Genomic DNA, 10892 nt, shown 5'->3' on the forward strand with positions numbered 1-10892 from the left:
CGGGCACCCTGGGGGGCACCCTGGGGGGCATCCTGGGGGCATCCTGGGGGGGCATCCTGGGGGGCACCCTGGGAGGATATCCTGGGGGGCACCCTGGGGAGGTAATCCTGGGGGGCATCCGGCACCCTGGGGGTATCCTGGAGGGGTATCCTGGGGGGCATCCGGCACCCTGGGGGTATCCTAGGGGCACCCTGGGGGTATCCTGGAGGGGTATCCTGGGGGGGCATCCTGGGGGGCACCCTGGGGGGGCACCCTGGGAGGATATCCTGGGGGGCACCCTGGGGAGGTAATCCTGGGGGGCATCCGGCACCCTGGGGGTATCCTGGGGGGCACCCTGGGGGTATCCTGGAGGGGTATTCTGGGGGGCACCCTGGGCGGGTACCCTGGGGGGGTATCCTGGGGTGGGGGGTGCCCCAGAGGCCGTCAGCGAGTCGTGCAGGGGCAAAGCTGGCAGCCACCCCAGGCTGAGCCCACCGAAACCTCACCAAGGAAGCTGCGAGACGTTGGGCAGCGGGGCAGACGGAACACAAAGGGAGTCTGGGCTTCCCCAAGAGGCACAGCCCTCCAGGCCTGCCCTTGAGTGTCAGCTGGAGCCTCCAGACTGAGTGTTAACACAGCGAAAAGGTGACTCGGGAATCCCACACGGCTTCCTCTGAGCCGCCTTCTGTAAGACTGACGATTTTAAAGCTGTTGCTGTAAAGTGTCAATGGTGTATTGCCCAGGAGGCTGCTGTACATGGGAGGTGGCCCCCAAGGTCTTCAGGAATGAGCTTCTCACAGCCGGCCTCAGGGGCAGGAGGAGTCCTGGTGAGGCGAGGTGGCGAGGAAGCTGGCAGCTTCCCAGACCCGTGTCCAGACTCAAGCCGCCGCGGGACCCGCGTCCAGACTCAAGCTGCCGCGGGCCCGCAGGTCACACACTCTCCGGCTGCCTGTCCACAGGCTCCAAATGCTGCAGCGCGGCAGCGAGCAATGCAACAATATCGATCCCAAAAAAGGCGGGCAACGCAACAACAGCTCTCCAGAAAGTTAAGACGCTTACTCCTTGGAAGACAAATCTAGACAGCGGATAAAAAGCAGAGACAATACTTTGTCTACAAAGGTCCATCTAGTCAAAGCTATGGTTTTTCCAGTAGTCACACATAATTATGAGAGTTGGACAATAAAAAAGACTGACACCAAAGAATTGATGCCTTCAAACTGTGGTGCTGGATAAGACTCTTGAGAGTCCCCTGGACAGCAAGGAGATCAAACCAGTCAATCCTAAAGGAAGTCAACCCTGAATATTCATTGGAAGGACTGAAGCTGAAGCTCCAATACTTTGGCCACTGATGTGAAGAGCTGACTCACTGGAAAAGACCTTTATGCTGGGAAAGACTGAGGACAGGAGGAGAAGGGGACGACAGAGGATGAGATGGTATCATGGACTCAAAGGACATAAGTTTGAGCAAACTCCAGGAGATAGTCAAGGACAGGGAAGCCTGGCGTGCTGCAGTCTGTGGGGTCGCAGAGAGTCAGGCATGACCGAGCGACTGAACACCAATCCAAAAAAAAAAAAAAACACACATCGTAAGCCCAGCAATTCCTGAAATTCAGGCGACACAAGGACCCACACACAAGCCCAGAAATGTCCATACGACAGTGTCTACTGAATAACTGGAGACAACTTACATGTTCGCCAACACAGGGCAGGGGAAATTAGAGACACAGGACGGAGCACTATAGCACACAGGTGTTTAAAGCCAACGCCAACAAAGCGAACCAAGTCTGCGCATATCCGATGCGATACCTGAGATACACCGTCAACGTTTTAAGGAGCAAGTTGTAGAACAGGATACGTAACCAAGCAACTTGCATGAACATTCATGGATAAGTTCATAAACATTCAGGTATTTAAGGGGAAAACACTGAAGCTAGAATTTTACACCTAACCAGAGAGATAGGTTCTTCAAAGATACTGATGCTGTGAAGATACTTTCAGGCAAGGTCTCTGAACGTGGAGCTGCACAGCGATCTATTTTATAAACGCCTTTGGAGAAAGGGCCAAAGAAGCAAACCAAGTCTAAGAGAAGCTGCAAGAGATGCGAAGGTTGAAGATGATCAAATAACCACCTGTGTTCTCTGGGGCGGTGTTTGCAGGTATCTTTTGCATGTCTGCATGGTATCAACAGACCAAAGATAAAAAGTACCATCATACATAAAGGAGCCCACACACAGTGACAAAGAATTCGATTTGCCAAGAAAAGATGGGTCAGTTTTGAACATGGTAGACATCTAACCAAACAGTTAGTCATCAACAGAACTACAAGGCAATGCTGAAATGAATCATCATGGGCGGAGATCTCGAGTAGGGCAACAAAAAAGACATGTCAAAAAACGGAGAACTGCTGGATACGCTGAGGAATAAACCCACCTACGCAGGCAAGGGACCTGTGTTCCACAAACTGTCCGATGCAGGGGAAGGAGCTGGAGACCACGCAGATGGGGGCACAGGCCGTGTGCCATCCGACTGGGGGAGGCAGCCCTGTGCAAGTGACGCACCACCTTCCACACTGTCAACGGCATTCTTCACACACCCAGAACAAAACGGTTTCAGTGTGAATGGAAATGCAAAAGGCCCTGAATATGCACAGTGTTGCTGAGAAAGAGGACCGGGGCTGGAGGACTCTGGCTTCCTGACTTCAGACGACACTACAAAACTATAGCGGTCGAAAGACTACGGTACTGGCACAAAGACGGAAATACAGATCAGTGGAACAAAAGAGAGTCTCCGGAGATGAACCTCCCGCACCTGTGGTCACCTAATAAACAACAAAGGAGGAAAGACCATCTCTTTCAATAAGCGGTGCCAGCAAACTGGACAGCTGCATACAGAAGAATGAAATTAAGACATTTCCTGACACCATACGCAGAAAGACACTCAAATGGACTAAAGATCTACATGTAAGACCAGATCCTCTAAAATCCCTAGAGGAAAACATAGGCAGAGCACTCTCTGACATAAGCTGCAGTAATATCTTCAGGGATCCATCTCCCAGAGTGATGGAAATACAAAGGAAATGAAGCAAATGGAATCTCATTCAACTTAAAGGCTTCTGCACAGCAAAGGAAGCCACAGACAGCATGAAAAGGCGACCTGTGGATGGGAGAAAATATTTGCAAACGACTCTACTAACAAGGAATTAATTTCAAAAACATACAACCAGCTCATACAGCTTAATATCGAAAACAGAAAAACCCAATCAAAACATGGGCAGAAGACACAGACATTTCTCCAAGACACAGAGACGGCCAAGAGGCGTGTGGAAAGCTGCTCCCGACGCCACCATCATTGGCGAAATGAAGGCACTGCAATGAGCTGCCACCTCACACCTATCGGAGTGGCCATCATTAAAAACCTACAAGTAGATTTTGGCCCAACACATCTGAGAATCTGCATTTAAACCCAGAATTAGGGGATTCACAGTCAGTTTATACGGGGGCAAGGGGGAAGTGCCTTAATCTCTTCTTTATCTGCAGAAAGCATAAATAACACCACCAGCCACTACGAACAAAGCTAGTGGAGGTGATGGATTCCACTTGAGCTATTTCAAATCCTGAAAGATGATGCTGGGAAAGTGCTGCACTCAATATGCCAGCAAATTTGGAAAACTCAGCAGTGGCCACAGGACTGGAAAAGGTCAGTTTTCATTCCAATCCCAAAGAAAGGCAATGCCAAAGAATGCTCAAACTACCGCACAATTGCACTCATCTCCACACTAGTAGAGTAACGCTCAAAATTCTCCAAGCCAGGCTTCAGCAATACGTGAACCGTGAACTTCCAGATGTTCAAGCTGGTTTTAGAAAAGGCACAGGAACCAGAGATCAAATTGCCAGCATCCGCTGGATCATTGAAAAAGCAAGCGAGTTCCAGAAAAACATCTATTTCTGCTTTATTGACTATGCCAAAGCCTTTGACTGTGTGGATCTCCACAAACTGTAGAAAATTATTCAAGAGATGGGAATACCAGACCACTTTACCTGCTTCCTGAGAAATCTGTGTGCAGGTCAAGAAGCAACAGTTAGAACTGGATATGGAACAACAGACTGGTTCCAAATCGGGAAAGGAGTACGTCAAGGCTGTATATCATCACCCTGCTTATTTAACTTCTATGCAGAGTACATCATGTGAAATGCCAGGCTGGATGAAGCACAAGATGGAATCAAGAATGCTGGGAGAAATATCAATAACCTCAGATATGCAGATGATACCACCTTTACGGCAGAAAGTGAAGAAGAACTAAAGAGCCTCCTGATGAAAGTGAAAGAGGAGAGTGAAAATGTTGGCTTAAAGCTCAACATTCAGAAAACTAAAATCATGGCATCCGGTCCCATCACTTCATGGGAAATAGATGGGGAAACAGTGGAAACAGTGGCAGACTTTATTTTTCTGGGCTCCAAAATCACTGCAGATGGTGACTGCAGCCATGAAATTAAAAGACACTTGCTCCTTGGAAGAAAAGCTATGACCAACCTAGACAACATATTCAAAAGCAGAGACATTACTTTGCCAACAAAGGTCCATCTGGTCAAAGCTATGGTTTTTCCAGTGGTCATGTATGGATGTGAGAGCTGGACCATAAAGAAAGCTGAGCACCAAAGAACTGATGCTTTTGAACTGTGGTGTTGGTGAAGACTCTTGAGAGTCCCTTGGACTGCAAGGAGATCCAACTAGTCCATCCTAAATGAAATCAGTCCTGAATATTCACTGGAAGGACTAATGCTGAAGCTGAAACTCCAATCCTTTGGCCACCTGATGCGAAGAACTGATTCATTGGAAAAGACACTGATGCTGGGAAAGACTGAGGGCAGGAGGAGAAGGGGACGACAGAGGATGAGATGGTTGGATGGCATCACTGACTCAATGGACGTGAGTTTGAGTGAACTCCGGGAGTAGGTGAAGGACAGGGAGGCCTGGCGTGCTGCAGTCCATGGGGTCGCAAAGAGTCGGACACAACTGAGCGACTGAACTGACTGACCGAACTGAGCCTCTTGGGACTTTGAGAGGATTAAGTCTCTGCACTCTGTGACACCACTCCCTTCCTGGCCCACAGTGGGCCCTAACATGACGGTTTCTCTCTGGACCTCTGGGCCTGGCATCGGCCACCCCACTTAGGTGAGCCTCAAACTCGTGGACAAAGGTCAGCGGTGCACCCCCTCTCCGCAGAGCGCGCTAGAATTCTGCCCTAACGCTTACCTGAAGTCAGCGGGAAGGCCAGAGAGATGGTGAACTTGCAGGGGACGACGTGGGGCGTGTCGGAGCTGCAGGCACTGGCAGGCCTTTCTGAGGACTCGCTGCTGCCCCGGTGCTCCGAGTCCGACTCCTGGGCCCAGGCCCTGTCCTTCAGGTGCTCATCGGCTCCACACTCGCTCCCGGACTGGCGGAAGCTGCCCACGGAGGACACGGGGCCCATGCTGGCCTGGTCCTCATCCTCCCACTCCCAAGCCTGCAGCGACATGCTGCAGGGAGGCCCAGGCGGCTGCAAGGAAAGGGAGGCGCTGCGGGCACCCCAGGGCTCCTGAAGGGAAGCCGACATCCCACAGGGGACCCACCCTCCTCCTCGGGTGCCCTGCTCCGTCCCCAGTGACCAGCCAAGGCCTCGGACACGCAGAGAGAACCCAGTCAAGACTGAAGGAAACAAGAAAATGGTGCGTCAGTAATCATGATAACGAGCAGCCGGTTCCTCCAACTGGCGCCCCGCCTTCCCGCTCCCAGGGGTTGCTCTTTTCACCGCGTCCATCAGGGGCAGGCTGAGTCCTATTCCCCAGGAAGCGCAAGGAGGGGTAGGAAGGGAGCCCCCTTTGCTCCCGCAGAGCCCGCCTCGGGCTAGCTGTGCCCAAGCACAGTGTGAGCTTGTCATCCGGGGACAGCACGCTGGCACCAAGCGGGGCGAGGACTGTCCGGGCCAGACCCGCCCGGCCATGGAGGGCCGGGCTCAGGGCCCAAGAGCCCTCCACGGAGGCCACCGGAAAACGCCGAGGGGCTGCCCAGATGCGTTGGGGGCCGGGTGGGTGGGGTGTGTAGGGGGTACCTGCGGCACCTGCTTGGGGACACGCTGGGCAGTCACGAGAGCTCGGACCGCGGCGTCGGTCAGCTCCCACAGCCGCCGCACAGCCGCCTCGGGCGAGAAGCCTCCTAGGACGCAGTCGGTGCGCCCCGCGGGTAGGGAGGCTCGAAGACTCGCCTCCTAACTAAGTTTGACGGTTGCTAGGAGACGCACGTGGCCCCGGGGCGGGGCTCCCCTCCTGGGGGCGGGGTTCTCCTGGGGGCGGGGCTCCCCGCCTCAGCCGCTGCACAGCCGCCTGGGCGAGAAGATTCTCAGTTCAGTTCAGTGCAGTGCAGTCGCTCAGTCGTGTCCGACTCTTTGCGACCCCATGGACTGCTTGCACGGCAGGCCTCCCTGTCCTTCACCTACTCCTGGAGTTTACTCAAACTCGTGTCCATTGAGTCGATGATGCCATCCAACCATCTCATCCTCTGTCATCCCCTTCTCCTGCCTCCAATCTTTCCCAGCATCAGGGTCTTTTCCAGTGATTCGTTTCTTCGCATCAGGTGGCCAAAGTATTGGAGTTTCAGCTTCAGCATCAGTCCTTCCAACGAATATTCAGGACTGATTTCCTTTCGGATGGACTGGCTCGATCTCCTTGCAGTCCAAGGGACCCTCAAGAGTCTTCTCCAACACCACAGTTCAAAAGTATTAATTCTTTGGTGCCCAGCTTTCTTTATAGTCCAACTCTCACATCCGTACATGACTACTGGAAGAACCATGGCTTTGACTAGACGGACCTTTGTCAGCAAAGTCATGTCTCTGCTTTTTAATATGCTGTCTAGGTTGGTCACGCGGTTTGTGGGACCTCATTTCCCTGACTACGGATTGAACCCGGGCCCCTGGCAGTGGAAGCACCAATTCTTGGCCACTCACTGGGCCACTGGGGAATTCCCTCGGGCCCATTGCTTTTTATTTATTTGTGGCCGTGCTATTTCTCTGTTGCTCGTGAGCTTCCCGTAGCTGGGGTGAGTGGGGGTGCCTCTCTGGCTGTACTGCAGCGGCTACTCACTGCGGCGGCTTCTGTTGTGAAGCACAGGCTTCGGAGCACAGACCTCAGTGGTCGCAGCGCTCAGGAGTTGTGGCATGCACGCTTAGTTGCTCCGAGACATGTGGGATCCTCCCAGATCAGGGTTCCAACCTGTGTCTCCTGCATTGGCAGGCGGAAACTTAACCACTGGACCACCAGGAAAGTCCAGGGCCCATTTTTAATAGAAGTAAAACGATGTCTAAACACTCAGCTAATTCCCCCAACCAAGACTCTTAAAAATGTAAAAGCTTCAACACCAAAAACGACAGCTCTCAGACAATCCCAGATGCTCCAGGGGACTGGGTGGGATGACACACACCTTCTGACAAACAGCTTGACGACATCAAGGGCTTGTGAAGTGTCCATGCCCCTCAGTGGGGCAGTAAGTCACCCTGGAGACAGAGCCAAGTGTTGGCAGTGTTACTGGGATGGAGAGAAACCACCGTGATGCCCACCTCCTGGGCCAGCCCTAAGCAGGCGCATGGACCAGCCTTCGAGAAGAATGCTGCCCAGGAATGGTAATAATGTCAGAGCCGCTTAGGAAGACAGCTGACGTGCAAAGAAAGATCCCGACAGCAGCATCCCAGCTCGTTTCTTTATGTTGAGTTTAAGGAGGTACAACCGGAACGTCCTGTAAAAGTCACCCTTGTAAGTGCTTTGATTGACGTGTAACAGTTGTGTATTAATAACTTCCATGCCAGTGAGGACAGAGAATGTCCTGTCACTCCCAAAGTTCTTTCATGCCCAAACGCACGGGAACATCTGAAAACAGCGCGTCAGAAGAGCTCTTTTCTCTTGTTGGCGCCACGGGGGATGTTTCTGCTTCTTAGCGTTTTTCTGGGCTGTTTGAAGACCCTGTGAACAACATACTATTTGGAATGGCTCAAACAATACTGAGCCGACTTCAGAAACATCGCTTCTCTCCAAGGGCCTCTCCGGCACACAGACACACGCCCATCCCCCAGCCCAAACAAAAGCGCAGGAGACTTCCGAGTTTGCTCACTTGGAATCTGAAACAAAAACCTAGTGAGTCCAACCGGAATGATTTCAGAGGCGCCTGGTAACACAGCCCCACAGACAGACAGGCCTGACAGCCCCCCTTTATCACCCCATACTCCCCTGCCCCCGCGGAGCTGCGGGGGGCGGTGGCCAGGCGCCCGCTCCACGGCAAGATATGTAAAGGCTTTCAATACTGACTGCTGAAAGGATTCCCTCCCCAAAAGCAGTCGCCAGCTGCAGCGACAGCGGTAGTCTCCTCTGGGGCATCAGCTCTCAGCATTAACATGAGACTGAGCCAGGTTCGTCTGCAAGACGCAGCTCAGAAGTTCAGAGTCAACGTTCTAAAGGTGCACAGCAACCCCTCGGGCGGTGGGACTCCCAGCCCAGAAGTTTCTACGGTCCAGTTAGGGGGTCCAACCAATCACCGACATTTGGAATCTCGCGGACTCCATCATCCCTGGGTGAAAGGATGCTCCAATTCCAGACGTGCCAGTGATTTCCTTCTGAAGCCGTGTGTTCACGTCTACAAAAATGTGTTCAAACAAAACGATGTAACTAGTGCCTGCTTAATGCCAAGCCCTGTGTTGGGCACCAGGGCTATAGCGGGTCTCTGGCCTTGTGAACCTCAGCCCTTGAGGCAGGCCTGCAAATAAATGGCAATGGTTGCTTGGAGGCAGCTGAGATGGGAGCTGGAGGTCATCGCTCAGTGTCCCCAACACCGAGCCCGGTGGTCAGGCAGGCACACGTCCCTACCCTTGTGGCTGACAGCGTCTGTCATACAGGCAGACAGACTGACACACCAGGAGAGAGAGTCTGTTAGGGGTGCAGAGGGCTTGCAACGTCACTGAAGGCCTGGCAGAGGAGGTGACTTTGACGCAAGAGACTTGGGGGTGAGGAGGCAGGCTCTAAGCACCTGGGGGAGGTGGATGCAAAGGCCCCGCGGTGAGTCAGAAGAACCCCCAGTAGGTCAGTGAGGGAGGCAGCGCCGGAGGCGAGGGCGGGAGGGTCCAGGGGGCGCAGAGGCGCAGCCAAATACGTGCAAAGGTAAAACGAAGCTGTGAGGACGGTCCTGTTCTCTATAAATATGCCAGAAGCCATCTATTTATATGCCTTAAATGGGTGAACTCTGTGGGCTGTAAATGGCAACGAAAGTCGTTCCCTTAAAAAAACAGAACAGAAGCAAATACACTGCCCTGTGAAAAAGGAAGATGACAGCGAAAGCCAAACGCCTCCAACCCCTGGAGACAGCCACTGAATCTGCCTGCGAACCCCTCCGTAGCCCTCTACGCACTTACACACACGTCCGCACAGGAAGCACTCAGTGCCGCTCTGTGCCGGCTCGCCGTGACCTCGGGGTTGCACTGGACTCAACGCGCTTCAACCCACTTTTTCACTCACCCTTGTTAGGCTGTTCACCCTGGGTAGAGCGCTGTCTCCAGCTTCCCACTATCATAAACGACACTGGAGTGCACACCCTGCGCGCGAGTTTTCTAAGATAGAGGCCAAGGTGTGGAGCTGACGTAAAACGTTTCGCCAAACCGTTGCTGCTGTTTAGTTGCTAAGTTGTGTCCATCTCTCTGCGACCCCATGGACTGTAGCCCGCCAGGCTCCTCTGTCCGTGGGATTCTCCAGACAAGAATACTGGAGTGGGTTGCCTTCTCCTCCTCCAGGGGATCTTCCTGACCCAGGGATCGAACCCAGGCTGCCTGCATTGGCAGGTGGATTCTTTACCACTGAGCCGCCGGGGAACTGCTACTACTTTAATAATTTTTTTTAATGCACATACAAAACATTTCAGGTTGAGAAGGAGCACCTAACTCTTCCTGGCAGAGACACACGGTGGGCAAAGTCGTCAAGAATGAATAGAAGCTGGCCCAGCTGACGAAGTGCTCTGGGTGCTGCACCAGAGGAGACAGAACGCTGGTTCTTTTTCAAACTCCAGGATTTGATGTCTGAATTCCTAGAGCTGTACGTGAGGCCAGATGCTGCCCATCTTAGCCTCGAGCAGCTGAAGAAAGCTGCTTCTTGCTCCCTCGAGGCTGGAAGACACTTCCCACTGCAGGCATCAGAGTAGGACATGTCTACACCTCTCCTGGGCAAAAAAAAAAAGAAAAGAAAAATGGAAAAGCAGCCTTACTTTACCTGGGAGGCTGACTTTTATCCTCCAGAAAGGTGTACTAGTGCATCAGAGAAAATGTCTGGCCGACAGCTACCTGATTGGCTAACCCCCCAGCTCCCTAGTCAACGGTTCTGGTTACAGGGCCAGCTCACCATTATTTGGCACAAAGTGCTGGGAAGAAAGAAGACCTCAGCTTTCCTACCCTGCCTCCGGCCCCAACACACCCAGAGCTTAGAGAGCAAGGTTCTGGTTCAGATGGTTTCTACCCACCGGAACCGCCCTTAGGCATCCCCTCTTTCTCCAGGTTGGTTTTCCTCGGCTCATTACAATGCGAGGGCCGTGCCCCGGCCCTGGCGGAGCTGGAAGTCGGTTTGGGGACCCAGTAGGTGACTTGAAGGTGCTTCCCCGCTCTTACGGGGGTATGGTGGTCCAGGCGAGCTCGCCGGACTCTCCTGGATTTCCAGCTGGAAGGGTGGAGGGGCGCGTGGGCGTGGGGACACGCCCCCAGCAGGAGAACCAGGCCGCCACCCTCCAGCGCCCCCCAGCTTGCATCCCGCACCCACGCCCACCGCTACCTGGGGCACACTCTGCACAAGGAGGGAGTTGAAAGAGGACAGACCCCGGAGTGGGAAGGGAAGAGGAGGCGCCAGGAACGCCCCGGG

Source organism: Capricornis sumatraensis, chromosome 10 (assembly GCF_032405125.1).
Source record: "Capricornis sumatraensis isolate serow.1 chromosome 10, serow.2, whole genome shotgun sequence".
NCBI lineage: Eukaryota > Metazoa > Chordata > Mammalia > Artiodactyla > Bovidae > Capricornis > Capricornis sumatraensis.